Below are 17032 nucleotides of genomic sequence, written 5' to 3' on the forward strand. Positions count from 1 at the left end.
TGAATCGATGATAGCTCTGAGTCACTGTGCGTATTTGCAGGATAAATGGCCTGGGTCTCGGTGAGCAGAAAATCGACACGGGCGGCTATGGCCGACGATGGGGTACCGCACCAGTCGACAGTAACCCGTCCTGTCAGGTCACGGTCGCGTGCCGTGCCGCGCTGCATGGTCCCTATAAAGTCCTACGCGTCGAACGCGACTGAAGTACGGACGTTCTGGTTCAAACCCACTCGCTACGACGACACGCTGACTCGCAGATGGGAGCCATAACGGCGTTTACCACGCCTCATATCCGCCCTGCGCACACTGAAGCGTGCATCTGGCTAGAAGACCTCGGAAGGCGAAGAAAACACGGAGAACAGGCTTCATTGCCAGTGGAGGAGGATGTCGTGGTGCTCGCGATGTACGCGACGTTGTCTGGCCAGGCTCGCTTGTTGGCAGGTCACGCGTGGCCGCCGTGCGGAGGCATTCGGATGCCTTATCCAGGTCCTAGACTACTAATGGCGTGCTAAGCTGGCAACCGTCCTCCCCTCTGCCTCGCTCTTGCAACCACCATGTCCGACGCCTGCTGCGACGCTGAGGGCCACTGCCACGGGCTCACGAGCACCATGGAGCATTCTGAAGACCACAGGCACGCTATAGAGGCCACAGGGCAGACCTCGCCGAGCCGCTCTCAAGAGGACGACTCGAAGTGTTGCGAAGACAATGAATGCAAATGCGACGGTCAGTCTGCTCCACCGCTCTCAAAAAAACATCCATATGCTCATCGCTTGGAATCAGATGGCTGTCTCGAAGAGCTGGCGCGAGCTATGTGCGCGGACGACGCTGCACACCTTCACGATCACAAGGAGAGAGACGTCGATAAGGACAGTCTTAGCGCTTGCAGTACATGCGTTGGCGACGAGTCCTGCGCCGATGTCGACGCAACTGCTGTCGCGCCCCCTACAAGGCCGTGCACGCATATCGGGCTCAGGAAGCGGAAGTCTCCCCGCGACGATGCCAATCCCGAGGCTGCCCCTTTCCCGCCCGAGGCCTGTGGTCAGCACAGGTCCTTCGCTCGCAACCGCTACCAACAGACCCTCGCCGCGTTCGGCTGTGTTTGCAAGGCGATGCTATCATTTGGCCTGCAGTCGTGCTGCACGACCATGAATGCCACGAAGGGACGTGCGACGGCTCGAAGCATCCGGGCCAGTACTAGCAGAAGGTCGCTCATTCCCTCGACGAAGAGTCAACTTTCCGTCGATTCCTGCTGCAAGGGCGGCGGGTGTTGTGATGGAGGGAGCGCAGCGACCAGTCACTGTCACGACCATGCTTCCGTTGTTAGATCAGTGCGTCGTTCCGTCGACTCTTGTCGCAGCGGGGCGAAGGACTCGTGCTGCGGTGGCTGCCAGGACTCGTGCTGCGGGGGCGGTAGTGATGCTCACTCCCACACCTCTGTCAAGGATGGGTGCTGCTCCGATGGCTGTAACGAGAAATCTGGCGCGTATGGAATTGGTGACGAGCTGGGCACGCTCGAGAAGGGAATCAGCGTATCTAACGAACGCGCCGTCCTCGCCGTTCGAGGTATGACTTGCTCGGGCTGCGAGAACAAACTCATCCGCGTCCTCAGGGCCCTTCCTACGGTGCGCAATGTCAAGACTAGCCTGGTGCTCTGTCGCGCCGAGTTCGACTTCGACGACGGAGCTACGAGCCTGCAGACCCTAGTCCAGACTATCGAACAACGCACTGGCTTTTCGGTCGAGACCATCAACGCTGGCAAGACGTGCACGCTTATGTTGCGGGTGGAACGAGGGAAGTGCGACGGCTTCCTTTCCATCCCTCCTCCAAAGGGCGTAGACAAAGTAGCCCGCCTCGATAAAGACACTATGGTTGTCTCCTACGATCCAAGAATCATTGGCGCCAGACAAGTTATCCTGGATTACGCTGCCTTTTCGCCCTCCCTGGCACCGGAGCCACGCGATCCAGCGATGATGGCTGGCCTCAGGCACATCCGCACACTCACCCTCCGCACCGTCGCGTCCGCGGTTCTGACGATACCGGTACTCGTGATGGCCTGGGCGCCGCTCCCCTCGCATCCTCGCGCCTACAATGTCGCCTCCCTCGTACTTGCGACGCTCGTCCAGACGCTCATCACCGGCCCGATCTATGTCAGCGCGTTCAAGAGCCTGTTCTTCGCGCGCGTAGTCGAGACCGACCTGCTAGTCGTCCTGAGCACGTCCGCGGCGTACGTGTATTCAGTCGTGGCGTGCGCGTTCGAGTTCGCTGGCCGCCCGCTTGCATCTGGGGGCTTCTTCGAGACTAGCACCCTCCTCGTGACGCTCATTGTCCTCGGTCAGCTCGTGAGCGCGTACGCGCGCCAGCGTGCGATGGAAACGATCTCGATCCGGACGATGCAGCAAGGCCTTGCGAAGATCGTGCGCTCGGACGGGTCGGAGGAAGACGTGGATGCGCGGCTGCTTCAGTACGGCGACGTGTTTAAGGTCGACCCTGACTCGATGGTCATCACAGATGGCGTTGTATTCGCCGGCCAGAGCGAGATCGACGAGTCCATGATGACCGGGGAGTCAAAACCGGTTGCGAAAGCTGTTGGGAGTACTGTCATCGCCGGTACTGTCAATGGCCCGAGCACCCTGCTTGTCACCGTCTCGCGGCTACCGGGCGAGAACACCATCAGCGAGATTGCGGAGATGGTTGACGACGCCAGGTTCTCCCGCGCGAAGGTGCAGGCTATCGTCGACCGCGTCGTCGGGTGGTTCGTCCCCGTCATCGTGGCCGCAGCAGTCGTCACATTCGTCGTCTGGCTTGCGGTCGGTCGCACAACACAGAAACGGACCGGTGGGGATGCGGCCGCCTCAGCATTGACGTACGCTATCGCCGTGCTTGCGGTGTCGTGCCCATGTGCCATCGGCCTGGCGGTGCCCATGGTCATCCTCATCGCGGGCGGGGTTGCTGCGAAACGGGGGGTGGTATTTAAGGCGGCTACGACCATCGAGATAGCTCGCAAAGTCACTCACGCCGTCTTCGACAAGACCGGGACACTCACGCAGGGCAAGCTCAGCGTCGTCACAAGTGATGCCTGGCCTGTGGAGGAGTTCGATGTCAACGCGGCGATCCTTGTATTGACCAAAGACAGCCGTCACCCTGTGGCACGCGCTGTCTCCGAGTATCTGAAGGCACACACGGACATCTCGACGACTGTCAAATTGGACCATGTCGAGCTGATCACCGGCAAGGGTATACAGGGCACCTTTTCAGGCAGCTTCCTTCGAGGCGGCAACCCTCTGTGGTTGGATGTCGAGGAGCACCCCGCGGTCAAGCCAATGCTCCTCCAGGGTCTGACAGCTTTCTGCGTCACCTACAACAGTCGCCTCGTCGCTGTCTTTGGTCTGGAAGATGCACTCCGTCCCGAGTCGCTCTATGTTCTGGACTCCCTCCGCAAGCGCAATGTCCGTATCTCCATTCTCAGCGGAGATCATCGTGCCGCAGTCGAGAAGGTCGCCACTGCTCTGGCAATTCCCAGCGAGAACGTCGCAGCCGGATGCATGCCCGCGGACAAGCAAGCGTACATCGCTTCACTCGCATCCAAGGGCGATTGTGTCCTCTTCTGCGGGGACGGTACGAACGACGCCGTTGCTCTGGCGCGTGCTGACATCGGTGTCCACCTACACACCGGCGAGGGCGCTGGCTTCGCTGCATCCTCCGCCGCGGACGTCGTGTTACTTCACCCGTCCCTCACTGGCATCCTGACGCTTCTGCAACTGTCAGACGCGGTTGCGAGGAGGATTATGCTCAACTTCGGATGGTCGGCGGTGTACAACTTAGTCGCGATCCTGTTCGCTGCTGGTGCCTTCGTGAACGCGAGGCTCCCGCCGGCTTATGCTGGGCTGGGAGAGATCGTGAGCGTATTACCGGTGGTCTTGGTGGCGCTGCAGCTCAGGTGGTTCAAACCCGACGCTTTGATATGACTGCCTTTTCGTTTTATGACCTAGACTTCGCGTATGTATGATGTACGAGATGTGACGCACTGGTGTACGAGTTCTGACATACTGATGTACGAGATTTGACGCGCTGATGTACGAGATGTGACGCACTTTTGCGATGAGTCGTTGACGATGTTTGTTATTTTTCCTAGACACAGCGTGTCCTGTACTAGACGGATATGTATTTGTTGACCCATTGACATGTACTACTAACGCAGTCCATGACGGATGTCGACAGACACTGCAGAACGCTTCTGCTAACATTTCAACGTGGCGACAGTCAGAGGGTGTCGCCACTCGGCCGAAATCTCCTCAACAGGCCCAGCCATTTCGCACATTTTCCTGTGCGCGATTTAGGCTAGGGCCACGCATAGAAGCCTTGCTTCGAGACTCCGTGTAGCGCGAGACAACCTCCTAGACTGTATGGGAACGAATGGCCGCAGGCCGGGTGGAGACCGTACGGTATAGCTGATTCCAGGAATGGCATGGTCCAATGTTCTGTCAATTGCGAAGTCCAAAGCTGTTCAATCCAAATGCAACACGGCGTGTGGGGTTCGTAGCGAAGGGTTTGCGACTTTTCGTGTAGCGAAATAAGGTCGTGCTAGGGGCGGTCCTGGAGCGAAATGCTTGCCCCATAGACATACCGCAGGCCTCCGCGATGCTAGTACGCATCTCTTGAATTCCCAGGTTGCTTCCAAGTCTTGAGCACGTTATAATAGGAGGGGAGGCTGCAGGTAAGGCTTTCTGAATGGCTTCCTGGATCTGCTGAGCCACCTCGTCTCGGTCCCCTGGCTTGACGAGATCCGCTTTGGTCAGGACCGGCTGGACGCTGAATTTGGGCTTCTCAAAGCTCGCGATGTATTGCAACATGGATTCGTCGGGGGCGCCTAGACCCTTGCTCGCGTCAATCATCAGAAACACCCGTCGCAGCCTGCGGACTTTATTAAGACTTTCATGTGTGACAAACTCAACAAATCGCGACGTACTGGGGACGCATAGCCATGAAGAACTTCACAACAGACCCTTGATGCTCGTCATAGCCAGTGGAGTCGACTACGATGAACCTTGCGGGATAGCTTCCGAGAGGTCTTCCTCTCCCCACGCCATAGAGCATCAGTACTTCGCCGTTGACCTGACATGCAGTGAGTAGAGGAGGCGCAACAACGATGGCGGACAGCAGCACTTACATGCGCGGAGCATGTTGGTAAGCTGCTATGATGCACCACAGCCTTCAATAGGGCAGATTTTCCAACCCCGACGTGACCTTCCTCCCAAGGTCGCATGAGTGCACGGATACCACTGAAGCCTTTGGCACCGTACCGGTAAAAAGAACCTACCGTATCGAAGTGAGCACCATTATCATACCCGATATGCGCGACATACCTCTTCCTGTTTGTACGTGCGAATGACCCTCGCCTTCTGCTTTGCCTTCATGCGACCGAAGGCAAGGCGTCCTGCGAGGGACTTGTTCGACTGATGCATGAGCACTGTGTAAAACTCTCCGCCAGTCATAGTTGACACGTTCCCGCAGCGCTTTGAGTAGGATGCTACGTTGTGGTGTAAATGAGAAACCAGTAAGTACAGGAGGTGGTCGTTGATAGTAGACCCGCGCCGAGGCCCGACCGGCGACGAGGAGGGAATTCGAGTCGGTCGACGCGTATTGTGCACGTGCCTTGCCAGTGTGCCACCGGCGCGTCGGCGGCGTCGCGCATCGCGCGCTCCGATCAGCGCTCCTGACGGCGACCATTTCCTCCTCCTCCTCCTAGTCTCCTACAATGAGTCCATGATCCATGCCTGCTAGCTGCTGCGCCGGTCTTTCTCAATCACCACTCTGAGCTAACATCGCAGCTGTCATGTCGACGGAACCGTCCTGGCCGTCTCTGTACAACTGGGCCATCGAAATATTCCCTATCGAGGGCAAGGATCCTGTGCAGCCAGAAGGTTTCTACCTGTACGACCGTACTCGTACGTACCATGCTCCCTTCTACTTACCAGTGACCAGACCTGAACAGTCTTTAGATATATTCCGCTTCACGCTCTACTGGACGCTGGTGTTCTACACGCCAGCCTATATCCTCTGCGCTTCGTACGCCTTCCTGAACCTCACCTTCCCGCCGACGAGGATCCCGCGACGAAGTCCGCGCACTCGCTCTAGATCGTCCTTCGGATTCCCCTTTCCCTCTTCATACTTTGCTCCTGCACCCCCTGTGACCAGCAACGAGATCCCTCTTCTGGAAGCGGTGCCCAATAATGTCCCAAGGAATACTCAGGCACAGGCTGCACTTGCCTATCGATACCGCGCCCTGTTCAAACCGAACGAACGGCGCTCTCGGTTGGCCGTTGCCCTTCTGGTCTTCCTTGCCTTCACGGTCTTCTCCGTCGCGGGCGCGGTCATAGGTTCTGTGATTATTGGCTACTTGTTGGCGGCTCTTTTCAAGGCGGGAGGATACAACATGTCCACGTACGTCCGCGTGGCATTGCCACGAGTACAATTACGCTGACGCGACCACTAGTTGGATGCCTTTTCTCGCCGGCCTGTTACAAGCTTTAGTGGGCCTCCTAGGGTGAGTCGGCATTCATGCGCCATGTACCTCCAAACTCAGTGTATCCCGACCTCGTTGCAGGCTGTGGCCCTCGGTCATTGACTTCATTTGAGCCTGCGGGACAACGACGCTCAGGTAATGCAGATGTTCACAACGTACAGTATAAAAGTCATATTAGCACAATTATGACACGAGCTTTACAGGGGAGACACGGATTACTCCACGTCAAACAACAGTATTTCCGCCACTGAACCGCCCACGTTCTCGACGACCATCTCCTTTCCCGGCTCCCCCATGATGTACGCTCCATCGCCTTCACGGAGCTCCAAGGCAGACTCATCGCCGGAGACCTTGACGTGTGTACCAGTCGCTTGCTTTGGGTTGTAGCCCGAAGTCTGCACGACATGGATATACGCCTTCCGTGCCAGGCCAGAACCAGCAGTGGGGAACGTATGCGGGAGCGACTTGGATGGTGAAAGGAGCGTCGCGTAGAGGGAGAGTGGCGCGTGGACGGGGGCCGGTCCAGAGGCGTCGCGCGCTTCTGATACATCTGCTGCATCGGCGGGAGCTACAACGAGTGCCCATTTGTCGTGCTTCTCGTCGTCGCTGAAGTGGCTGCGGTGCGAGGTCAGCAACTGCACGAGGCGTCCATCCCCGGGCTACCTCACCGAGTATAGTATGTTGGCGTGAGACCACGCGTCGAGGGCATGCTCCAAATCTGGAGGAAGTGCACTTGTTCAGGCCCATAGCACTTCTCGCTGTGTCGTATACCGGTACCGGCAGATGTCATTTGCAGGTCGCCGCGCTTGAGGATTTCGCGGTTGCCCATCGAGTCTTGACTGATTTCGTTGTCAGCGTGTCACTTCAAACACGGCCAACGAATGTAGACTTACTGCTCGAGTTGCCCCGAGACGATGTAGGAGAAGATCTCGAACTCGCGGTGCGGATGCGTGCCGAATCCGGTCTGGGGCTCGACCCGATCCTCGTTCAAGACGCGAAGGCAGCCAAAATGGTCGTGCTGCGCATCGCTGTACCTAGGAGAGCATCGCGCGTCCGCGTCAGTGATGGTCGTGCATATTTAGTATTAGCAGACAGTGCGCACATTGCGAAGGAGAACGTATGGAAGGTTTTGAGCCATCCATGGTCGGCGTTACCGCGCTCATGGCTGCGTCGAGGGACGATCTTCATTACCATGTCTTTTTGAACCTCTGGCGAACTAGTTGAATACGATGCGGGGAGGGCTAGCCGGTTCAAGTTGCTGTAAACCTTTGGGGCGTTGAGCTTTGCGAGGCGGAGTAAGGCAGACAGCTTGGAGGAAAGAACTGAGGTTTCCTCCCCTGATTGCTGGGCTTTTATGTGGCCCTGCTGGAGGATGTCGATGAGAAGTCTGACGCCAATTGAGGATGGTCGGCTTGGTCATGGCAGGTCTGGACAGTCAGAACGCGTGCGCCCAACGCAAGACATCTTAGGCGGGTTTCCCGAAAAGGAAATCCCGCCCGCACGCGTCGCCAGATGTCGGCGTCGGTTCGTCGGTGGCGCCTCCGGACGTGCCTCTCTGAGCTTCCTCCATCTACAGCCTGCTATGGATGTGTCAGCTCCTGTGCTCATTGCTGATGCTGACTGTACTTGAGTAAGTACTGCTCGAGACAAGTCTGAACAGCTCGTTTCCTTGAAGATATCCCTGCTACAGTGGAGCGCGAGAGTACTTTGGCGTGCCAGCCTCTGCGTCTCTCCGAGTTGGACATGCACGGTGACGTCGAGAAGGAGGTCGATCTACGTATGGGCCATAGGAATCGGAAGAATTCTCTCACAGGGTATGGACGGTGAACTGTGGATGTGTCGGTCCCAGGACATTTCAACATTTCAATGCTCGTCGGCGAGGTGTACGGGCGGTGTAGTACTACTGCAGCTCCGCGACGTTCTGTCGCGATCGAACCCGCCAAGTCCTGTCACGTCTGTCCTTCTCCTCTCATCTGTGTACGATAATCAACACCTGTTCATCCGGAACCTCATAGGTGGCTCAAGCCACGAGGATTAGATGCTCCGCTGTAGGCACGCTCGTCTCGACGTCCTTCTATCAGGTCATGTTGACTTTCGGAACCCTCATTGATAACGCATCTTAGTTTCTATTCAGGCAAATACGTTGGACATTGTATGCGGCACGCACCTTGCGCGAGGCGCGAACACATTGCATACAACTTTTATCTTGTCATCGTCAATGGAGCACTGTCGATATGAACGGCGACGATCTTGGAAGCTACGGTAGTTTCGGCGCAACGTGACTCCGCCGCAGTTGCATCTGCGTTCAATGCCAGGTGCAGCATTCAATGTGAAGACCGTGCGCAATAATATCGGCACTCTGATCTTCCCGTCTCAGTCCCAACAATGGAACACTATAAAAGCCTCGTCTTGCAGGGCTCAACGTCAACGTCAACAGCCATATTCCCCATACTCACCCATCTTCACTCGCAGTAGCCATGGAGTTCCGCGGAAATGCTCAGTATAGCCCCCTCTACCCCCAGGCTCACGTACCAGGCCCGGCATACTACGGAACGAAGACGGAAACGCTCATCCAGACTGAGCGCAGCAGCTCTCCCTTTGCGCGGATGCCGGCGTCGCCGTCTTTCATACATGAGGCCCCGAGTCCATCGCCGACGCTCGCTCGCACGAGCTCTACCATCAAGGTTCCAAGAACGTTGTTGCAGTGGACTGCTGAAGCACAGGCGTCCACAGCCGAGTTTCGCAAGAACGGGTCCTCGACCCCGTTTGCTTGGGTATGTCTCGCGCAACTTTTCTTGGAGTCGGGGTTCAGCTGTTCGCCCTAGGTCTACGTAGAAGGTCATAACATCCCGCCGAGCGCTGTCATCGCTGGAGACGAACGCGGCAAGCCGCTCTATGTAGCGCGGACCTTCTTTGAGGGCACCTTGCGTATGTGTCGAAAGATACTCATAGTATATCCCGCTCAACCTTGGCTCAACCTGAAATTTCTACAGAGATTGGAAAGGCGGGACATCACCTGAGGCTTGGCGCTTCCATCCCCCTCAAAGGACGCGAAGTCGATGTGAATGGTCTAGTCGTTCATGCCCGAGATTTTGTCACTGAACCTATTTGTTCAGGTTGCTGCCTATGAAGTCCTGGTGGCAGCGATGACGCCGAGCCGCTGGGTCTACCAAAGCACAGATTCTATGACCATTATTGAGAAACAAATGAGCGATATCGGCATCGGGGGTGCAAGCTCTATCCTGCAACGTCGCCTCAAGTACGCTTAATTTGATATCATCCAGACGTTGTGCACCAGCTGATACGGGATGGTCAGGGAAATCAAAGTCGTCGTCATCGTCGACGATTCGATGTCGGTGAGTACATGCACGACGTCGTTTGAAAGTAATCTGACCTAGTCGATCGCCTAGATGGAGGGCCAATACTGGATCAACGCAGGCGAAGCGCTTGCGGATGTTGCGGAGATGGCAAACGCCTACGAGGCGGACGGTATTGATATCTACTTCCTGAACGATAATCATTCCCTCCTGGACGTTAAGGTCAGTCCATACCGGCATCACCCGCCATCAATGGGTGCTCATAGTTCTCCAGAGCAAGGCGGCTGTCCGTGGCCTCTTCCAAGAAGTTCGACCGGAAGGTCAGCGTTTATATATTATTCATTCTGCACATCTGGCATTGACGGCAATCCTCAACCAGGCCAGACGCCAACTGGCCAGAAGCTCTACGAGGTCCTCAGCAGGTACATCCCTAAGCTCAAGGAGCCGTGCGCGAAGCCGACCAGTATCATCGTCATCACCGACGGTGTCCCGAGTACGCTTTCGCCGTCCTATGCGCATCGAGCACGGATTGAGACCTCCCCTAACAGCCGACGATCCCGAGATGGTCATCGTTGACGCCGCTCGTCGTCTCGAAGCGAACGGGATCCCCTCGCGCCAGCTCGGCATCCAGTTTGTGCAGATCGGCGACGACCCGGATGCGACGGAGGCACTGAAGGAGCTTGACGACGGTCTCGAGCAGAAGCATGGCATCCGCGTACGTTACACTCTCAAATCTTCTCACATCCACTCATTGTCTCTACTTTGTAGGACATCGTGGACACGACCGTTTACAACCCCAACCAGCCTACCTTCCGCACCGAAACGCTCGTCAAGATCCTCCACGGTGCCGTCCATAACGCTCTCGACAACGGTGCCAATCCCATCGGTGCGGTTCTGGAGTTCGGTAATCCCTTCTAAAGCTTGAGGATAACGTCCGCGTCGTCGCGTTCGAGTCTTGTCGTGGTGGCCCTCAGTGCTCCAAATGTGTATATGTCGTTCATCATGAAACATAAGCCAATCGTATCATCGCTCAGAGACTGCAGTCGGCTCAGGGTCAGCATGACGTCGTCACTGCCGTTGAAAGACTATCCATCCACCAGCGTTTGGTGAGTAAGCGTTATCAGCCAGATCAGTAACTGACGTAGCTCCTCCAATCATATGCAGAACGTTTTGATTCAGTGAGAGCTGATGCGCGTCGACCCACAAGTTCTGCCAGGTATCGCAGGTGTTATCTTAGTTGGTCGACGTCCTCTCGAGCCGCGGTACCTCCGACTAATGCTCAGATGATTTCGATGGTCTACTTCCATTCTGTCCCGTCGAACCCTAGATACGTCCAGTGTCATCGTACACGAGGTGTTCTTCGGGTCCCCCAGCTGGTCATCACCTGTTCCCAAGAGATGCGGACCCCACGTATAAGAGCGAGGCAAAAATGCCGAGTCAAGTTCCCAAGGTGTATCTCCCGCTTCATTGTGTCGGGCATGCTGCTCACATCGCCTGCGTTGGTTGCAAGCTTTCTGGCAGCGGTGCTCATGCTCTGTCTTTTCTACATCTCTAGGGCTGGTAAACGTCCCCGCTTACACCTGTTCCCCCCTGGACCGCGATCTCTTCCACTGCTGGGAAATGTCCACCAATTACCCAAGAACTTCCAGTACCGTCTATTTGCGAAGTGGGGTCAGACATACGGTGAGTAAGCATGCATTGAGGCAGCATCGCCAAAGGTGGCTATGCCGTCGAACTGAATACCATGCAGGCGATATCATCTTCATGAAGGTTCTGCAACAACCCACTCTAGTCATCAATTCTCTGCACGCCGCAAAGGAGCTACTGGCGGTGCGGGGGGCGAAATACTCGGACAGGTCTTCATCCCGTTTAATGACGATGTAGGCAGTCACCTTCGCTAACCTTCTGGTTGCGCTCACATTATGCTGTTCCTTTTCAAAGGATGGGACTTGACACTACGACTCCTTTCCTCGGTTATGGAGAACAGTGGCGCTTACAACGAAGACTGTTGCAGGCAGGCTTTGGCGACCAAGCTGCGTTGGCTCGTCTTCGTCCCGTCCAGCAGAGGGAGACAATCGCACTGCTGCTACGTCTTGCGCAAGATCCGGATGCCTTTGCACGCCATATCAAAGGGTAGGGTCTGCACGCCTGCATGTTTTAGGGCACTGAGCCCTCTGTAGCTTCGCGGCTGCGTTGATCATGGGTTCCACTTACGGGAAACCCGATGATGAGGACCTCCTCAGCTCGGGCGAGGCCATCATACAGATGTTTGTTGATGTAGCAGGCACACCCGCCGCAGCCTTGGTGGACACTCTTCCGTTCTGTATGTGCCTTCCGAGTCGCACGTCCCGCCTCGACGAGTGAGCTGATGATGCCTCAACAGCGAAGTATGTACCCTCATGGATATTTGGTATTCTCTTCGGACCGAGGCTCTTGGAGACACGATCATTGTTGCAGCGCGTGATGAATTCATCTTTTGAAGATGCCAAGGTAGCAACAGTGACACCATTTATTGGGCATGGTTGTAATTGTATAAATATGTCTCAGGAATCGGGAACAGGAACACATTCGTTCGTTACATATATAATGGACGCGAGTGCGTCGAAGTCACAGCAAAGGGGCGATGATGAGGATACGAAAGGTGCTGCCTTCGCTATGTTCCTTGGTAAGTCAACTTCTTGCTGTTCCCAGAGCCTTTGACTTCTGATCCCCCACATCATCGTCAGCTGGCTTCGAGGCTGTGAGTAACGATGGGCAGGTCATCTGGTCTCTGTTCCTGAGGATTTTGAACCAGCTATCAATCGCCCTCAACACATTCCTCGTCACCATGGTCCTTCATGAGGACGTGTTCGCGAAGGCACAGCAAAGCATCGACGAGATTGTAGGCACTGAGCGTCTTCCTGATCTCAGCGACAGAGATTCGCTGCCATACGTGGACGCGATTCTCTGGGAAATCTACCGGTTAGTCTGCCGGTGTTTGTCCTTTGTACGCCACTCACTCTGATTCTGTTGGCATCTAGTATCAACCCGCCGTTGCCCATTAGTATGTTCCATATTGTGAGAGTACGGCCTCAACTTAAACCTGTCAAGGCGTTCCACGACGTGTGATGGAAGAGGATGAATATCGTGGATATCGCATCCCGAAGGGAACGTTAGTGCTCCCTAATATCTGGTTCGTAGCGTTCGCTCCCTTACTCAGACACATTTCGATCATGACGCCCCTGATGTCCTTGGCTAGGCAAATGGCTCACGACGCCAATCACTACACGGATCCCGATACTTTCAACCCAGACAGATTTATAGATCCGGCGACCGGAAAGCACACAGGGCTGGATCCTCGGGAGTACATCTTCTCATTCGGACGACGGTATGCGATGTTCAACAGCTAGAACGGTGTCATCTAACATGTAATCTCTAGTGTGTGTCCTGGCCAACGCTTCGGTGACGACAGCCTGTGGCTGGTGACAGCGAGTATCATCGCCGCGTTCAACTTGAAGAAGGCTCTGGACGCGTGGGGAAGAGAGATAACGCCTTCTTTGACCAACTTGCCGGGCATGACTGGGTGCGTCTCCTAATAGGTCGATGACCCGACACTGACGTGAGTGGGTGCGATAGTCATCTGCAGAAGTTTGAGTGTGCGATTCAACCTCGCTCACAACGGGCTCTTGAGTTGATCGCGGAGAGTTCAATGAGGTTGCACTAGCGTCGATGTTTGAAGATGTTCATCGCTCTCAGCCCAGACACAGCGATATCCGCGAAGATCCGCTCCTTGGATGACTGCCGCACCAATAGACCGACTCCATGAATCGAGCGTCGGCTGCGGTTGTTCCGGTGACGTCGATACTCAATATGATCGGTAATCCTCTACGTGCACCCATAATGCTGAACACGGTATCATTTGAACCACGCAAGACAACTTTGCAATCACTCGACATCGAACAAGAGTACTTCTGCTGTCAACTCACTGACATTCTCCACAACAAGCTCCTTGCCTGGTTCGCCGATGATGTATGCACCATCACCTTCCCATAGTTCCTCACTCACATCGCCAATCGAGACCTTGATGTGTGCACCTCTCCTCTCTTTCGAAGGATTGTACCCTGAGGTCTGCGCGATCTGAAGGTAGACTTTACGTACGGGGTCGCGACCAGCGGCGGGGAATGTGTGTGGGAGCGACTTGCCGGGGGACATGACGGCCGCGTGGAGCGAGAGGGGTGAATGCACGGGCGCAGGCGTGCTCGACGCCTCGCGTGCTTCAGTTACACCCGGGGCATCGGCCGGTGCGACGACCAAACACCACTTGTCGCGCTTTTGTTCTTCCTCGAAATGACTGCAGAGTGGATCCGGCGTTGGGTCCAATCCGTGGACAAGATGCTCGAAAGGCTTACCGGGTGTAGTATTGCGGAGTGAGCCCGCTCTTTGACGGGATGCTCCAGATCTGGAAGATGTGACCTTGTTCGGATCCGTGGCTCTTCTCGCTATGCCGAATCCCAGTGCCCGCAGAGGTCAACTGGATGTCACCGCGTTTGAGAAACTCGCGATTGCTCATTGAATCCTCACTGTGCGCACACAGTTAGGCTTTACGAAACCAGATATGTCGAAGTCCAGTACTCACTGCAATATTTGTCCCGAGATGATGTATGTGAATATCTCGAACTCACGATGAGGATGCAAGCCAAAGCCCGTCCCAGCATCGAAACGGTCTTCGTTCATCACTCGAATGCACCCAAAACCGTCGTGCTTCCCATCCGTGAACCTAGATATGTGCCCACGTCATGAGTACATTAATGAGAGCACTGCGTGTTGATACGTACGCTCCAACGTTAAAGGTGTGGAATGCCTTGAGCCAGCCATGGTCGCCGCCTCCACGCTCATAGCTACGACGAGGTACAATGCTCATGGTGTGGAGACCGATAGTATGAGGTTCGCCGTGCAGACGTAGACCAGTTATGGGTCGCCGGAGGAAGTTCAACAGCTTAGCGACTTGGCGGCGGATTGAGAACTATAGTGCTCTACTCATCCGCATAGTGTATCTGTATAAGTACTGGTTCGCGGGCTGGCATAGCCTGGCAGAACCTCGTGCTTGGTCATGGTGAAGGTGCACTGTCAGGATGCATTAGCATAGCGCGACGCGTATGACAGAACCTTCTATATCCGGATGCAGGCGCTGTTGATCGAGGTAGCGTGACTGGGCGTCTCTCGTGCTCCCGCGCTCGTCGCGACTCGCGAGGACCTAATCCGCACTTTGCAAGCCTCTATCTCACTAGCCATGGTACATTCTACACCTACATACGGCAACGATAGAAAGGCTATCACGGCGTCCAAGACCTTGAATGTTTGGACCCAAACCTGCAAAACCCTCATCAAAAACGCGCAGCATACTATAGTGCAGAGGGGTTCGATCGCGCCCGGCGTGCGGTGGCGGTAGCGGGCTGTACATCTGCTCCTTAACGTTTCAAGCTCAAGACAGGGGCTAGAATTATCGATCAACAACTTTGTAACGAGCATAAAAGTCAGCTTGATTAGACTATGCGACTGACTACTTGTAATGAATAGGAAGACGACGTTGAACCTTTCGTCACGGCGTGTCTTCGAAATCTGCCTCAGGATACTACCAAGCCTGGAGCGGCCACCCAGTGAATCGTCTGCAACTCTGGTACCAACATGGGTACCCCATCCCACGCATTCACATAAATGATGACGTGTTGTCCAGTGCCCAGCTCAGGGTGGTCTCTCGCGACTCGGACCACTCGGTGTTTTGTCAACCTTGTACGGTATGCTGATCCATTGACGTAAACTGCATTATGTCTGCTTATGCCAACCTCGCTATATGTAGATCCTACATATCCATTTCTGCGCGTCCTCTAGGCTTCTCGCTGACAGGCAATTTCCAAGCTGCTACTGAATTCAGCGATTGCAGTGCATGGCTGTTGCATGGCTATGTGATCTTTCGCAAAGACGCCGACGCATGTCCAGGTTCTCCGGTTGCAAATGTTGGGTACTGCGCTCGAGAGCGTCGTTCTCGCGCGCCGTCTTTCCACTAATATCGACAGAAGTTACTGCTTACTCTTCACAGGTCCATACTGGTCCTCGCGTAGATTACTTGTTAACGACTGCATTCAGTAGACTGACTCCGTCGATTGCACAGGATACGTCATGTAAGGTTTCCATTTTTCATGACCAGTTTCCAAGTGTCATTCAATGATTCATGCATGGGCACCAAGATATACACGATGTCATCTAATCTACGCAGGCCGAACCTCGCAATCACTCGACTTCGAACAAAAGCACTTCTGCTGTGAGGTCGCTGACGTTCTCCACGACCAGCTCCTTGTCTGGTTCACCGAATATGTATGCGCCGTCACCTTCCCACAGTTCCTGGCTCGCATCGCCAACGGACACCTTGACATTCGCGCCTCTCGCCTCTTTCGCGGGATTATAGCCTGAGGTCTGGGCAATATGAATGTAGACTTTACTCTTTGCGTCACGCCCGGCAGTGGGGAATATGCGTGGAAGAGACTTGTTGGGAGAGATGACTGCCGCGTAGAACGAGAGGGGCGAATGCACAGGTGCAGGTGAGCTCGACGCCTCGCGCGCTTCGGTGACCGTCGGAGAATTGATTGGTGCGACGATCAAGCACCACTTGTCTCGCTTCTCCTCTTCCTCAAAGTGGCTGCAAGCGGATCCGGTATCAGGTCTATGTCATGATCAAGATAGTCATGTCTCTCGCAGAGCTTACCGAGTGTAGTATCGCGGGGTGAGCTTGCTCTCGCTAGGTATGCTCCAGATTTGAAAAAAGTAACTTTGTTCGGGTCCGTAGCTCTTCTCGCTATGCCGGATTCCAGTGCCCGAGGATGTCAATTGTACATCGCCGCGTTTGAGCAGCTCGCGGTTGCCCATCGAATCCTCGCTGTGTAGCCACAGTAAGGCATGTCAGATGCTAGGACGTCAAGGTCAGGTACTCACTGCATAATTTGCCCTGAAACGATATACGAGAATATCTCGAACTCGCGGTGGGGATGTAGGCCGGAGCCTGTCGATCCAGGCTCAACACGGTCCTCATTGATGACTCGGAGGCATCCAAAGTTGTCATGCTTTCCATCACTGAACCTAGAGTCATACCCATGTCCATGTTATGAGTACGTCAACGAGGCTGAAAATTTGATTGTACGTACCCTCCAACGTTGAATGA

Source organism: Fomitopsis serialis, assembly GCF_022376445.1.
Source record: "Fomitopsis serialis strain Sig1Antser10 chromosome Unknown B0H18scaffold_132, whole genome shotgun sequence".
Classification (NCBI taxonomy): domain Eukaryota; kingdom Fungi; phylum Basidiomycota; class Agaricomycetes; order Polyporales; family Fomitopsidaceae; genus Fomitopsis; species Fomitopsis serialis.